Below are 3,603 nucleotides of genomic sequence, written 5' to 3'. Positions count from 1 at the left end.
CAATCTTCATATTCTAGTGTATGAAATAGGTTAGAAATGAAAGATATTGCACGAACTAGCAACTACGTAATGCAGGAGAATAACCCGGCAACAAAGCGTATCGTGGAACAACAATTTCAATTAAGAATAACTCGACAATAAAGGAAGTCATATAATGAAAAAAGAGGTAACAACTTCAAATAAATAATATAAGATTAAACATGACAAGTAAAGGATGTTACATGTAACAACAACTTCAAATAAAGCATGTAGGAGTAAACATGACAAATAAAAGGTATAACATATGCTAACAATTTTAATAAGTACATGAAGGAAGCCTAAGAGTCTAAACCGGTCAATTTTCACATATAAGCTCGAGTACGCACTCGTCATCTCACGTACCCGACTTTCACATGACACAAATAGCACAAACGACTCAAATCCTAAGGGGTAGTTCCCCAACACAAAGCTAGGCAAGATACTTACCTCAAAGAAGCCAAATCAATACTCTAATATGACCTTCTCGTGTGAAACAAATTCTGGACGGCTCAAGTCTAACCAAAATAACTTAATATCATAAATAAAAAAAATCATAGGGAACAATTAAGAAAAATAAAGCTTCGATCTTTAATGAAAACTGAAAAGTCAACCCAAAAAGTCAACTCCAGGTTAGCACCTCGGAACCCAACAAAACTCAAAAAATCTGAACACTCATTCTGATACGAGTCCAAACATACAAAAAAATCCAATTCCAACATCAAATCGACCTTCAAATCCTCAATTTACATTTTTGAAAGTTTTTACAAATATCCTCAATTTTCTCCGATTCAAATCACTAATTTAATGTTAAAAACAAAGACAGAATCATGAAATATAATCAAATCCGAGTAAAGAATACATACCCCAATCCACGGGGTGAAAATCTCCTCTAAAATCGCCCAAATCCGAGCTCTTTAACTCAAAAAGTGATAAAAATATCATAACCCTCAAAATAGAGAACTTTTATATTTTTCCCAGTGATTTACTCACTGTGATCGCAGAATTAGCTTCGCAATCGCGGAGACGAAATAATAGCTGATCAAACGCTCGTTAAGAACGTGCAAAACGAGTAACAAACGTGACACACGACCTACAGCAACTACGCGAACGCATTGACAATCACGCCATCACGGATAACAAGCATCTGATGCCCCTTCCAGCTTTTCCCTTACGCGAACGTGGAAAACATATCTTGAACGTGGACCACCACCAACTGTACCTTCGCGATCGCGTACCAATGGTTGCGTATATGATGAAAAAAACACTAAGCTCCCATAATCACATCATGATCACAGCTTCATCTCTGCGATCGCGGAGAACAATAGACACACCAGCAAACCAGCAACTCTAGAACATGAAGAAATAGCCCGTAGCCCATCCGAAAAACACCCGAGGCCCCCGGGATCTCGTCCAAATATACCAACAAGTTTCATAGCATATCTTGGACCTACTCAAGGCCTCAAATCACGTCAAACTACATAAAAACTACGAATCACACCTCAAATCGAACTTAATAAACTTTCAACTTCTACAACTCGCGCCGAATCGTATCAAATCAACCTAGAATGACGTCAAATTATGCATGCAAGTCCCAAATTATACAACAGAGATATACCAACTCCCGAAATCGAAATTCAGACCAGATATCAATAAAGTCAACTCCCGATCAAACCTCTTAACCTTCCAAAACTTCAACTTTCCAACTTTCGCCAAATGCATCAAATCAACCTACGGACCTCCAGATCCAAATTCGGACATACGACTAAGTCCAAACTCACCATAGAAAGCTATTGGTATCATCAAAATACCATTTCGGAGTTGTCTACACAAAAATCAAACTTCGGTCAACTCTTGAAACTTAAGCTTCTAAAACCAAAATCATTTTTCCAAATCATCCGAAAATCGAACCCGGCCACGCACGCAACTCACAATATATAATATGAATCTGTTTGAGACCTTAAGCCATCAGATAGAATGCCAATTCTCAAAAAGATCGGTCGAGTCGTTACAACTTCCTTCCTTAAATTTAGATTCAGTTTTTTATGTTCGCGGTAGTCCTTTTAATCTCATAGCCGTTAGTCGCTTAGCCAAATTACTTAAATGCTCTATTTTATTTCTTAGTGACTTTTATTTTATATAGGAACATAGTATGGGGTAGATCATTGGTACAGAGCGTGAATCAAATGGAATTTATTACCTTATTCTGGCAAAATTACATGGAGTCACATCTTATCTTCCTTCAACAACTTGTCATGTTACCGATTCACCAGATTTATTACATAAATGGTTGGAAAATCTTAGTTTGTCAAAACATCAGAAAATGGTACCTGTTTTGTTACACCCCATGTTTTTGTACGTGAAAGTGCACCATAAATAAATTAATGGAAGCTCGGAAATGAGATGTTACATCCCGCATTTTCGTACGATAAAGTTTTGTCGTAAGTTAATCGACGTAAGTTCAGGAATGAGATTATTTTAAGATTTTAAGCATTATGCTATTTTAGACAAGTGATAAGTAAATTTGTGAAGGTGAGAGGGGAAGCAAGTCAAAGAAAATGAATTTTCGTCCAAGTTTGGCATGTTGGGATAAAATACGGCGGGGCTAAAATACTCGGTATTTATGGACTAGTGTCATACGAGGTACCACATGACCATGATAGTAAGGTGTATAAAGTATGTTAAAAGTGAGTAGCATTTTAAGTAGTTTGAGATAATTCTTAATTATGTGAATAATTGATTAATTATTGATTTGAGCGGGAAGTTAAAAAATTAATTAAAAGTTTGTGGATAATTATTTAAGTGATCTTCGATAAGTATTATGGGGCAATTCACGTGGGATTAGGGGAATGTGGCAGTCAAATATGTCTTGAATAATGAGTCATAACTCATGTAACAAGGTGGCAAAATTTGAGAAATTTTTGTGGCTTAGTCATAATGTAAGTGGGGCCAACAAACCCACAAATATAAGACTTGATCTTCTTACCTCATTAAGAGTTGATGTTATGTTATATGATGGAGCCTATTTTCAATTCACAAAATGAAAACTCCAACTGTACGGGTGAAGCTTCAACAAAGTCATACAAGACTTTGATTAAATTCACAAAGAGAGATATCATATCATATGGAGTGAATGGCAGCGTGATTTGCTTAGAAAAATTCATACGAAGTTATACTGCGTAATAGCAACGGGATTTTGCGATTCTAAGAGAGTACGGTGCAATTTTTCTCAAGAATATCATACGGATTTTCTCTTACTTCGATCCGCCGTTATGTGTTTTCGCAAAAGACGTATGTTAGAGGAAATGTCAAACGAATCGGTTCAGGTATGTTAAGGCTATCCCTTCTTTCTTTTTCACATGCTCCAAATAATACAAATGAAACGAGCAAAATACGCAACTTTCATAAATGACTCTATTCATAGAAATACTAGGGGTGTCTATATTATTGATTCCCCATGTGAATTATTATTATATCTTCTGTTCATGGGTCTAAAAAAAATACGTATTTGATCAAGTTTATCCGAAAGGCATATTGATTTTTATGGCATTCCGAAAAAATCTTATTAACGTATTTCTTATGCATTTC

This window comes from Nicotiana attenuata, unplaced genomic scaffold (genome assembly GCF_001879085.1).
Source record: "Nicotiana attenuata strain UT unplaced genomic scaffold, NIATTr2, whole genome shotgun sequence".
Taxonomy (NCBI): Eukaryota; Viridiplantae; Streptophyta; class Magnoliopsida; order Solanales; family Solanaceae; genus Nicotiana; species Nicotiana attenuata.
The sequence above is the reverse complement of the archived record's forward strand: the minus strand, read 5'-3'. Positions refer to the sequence as shown.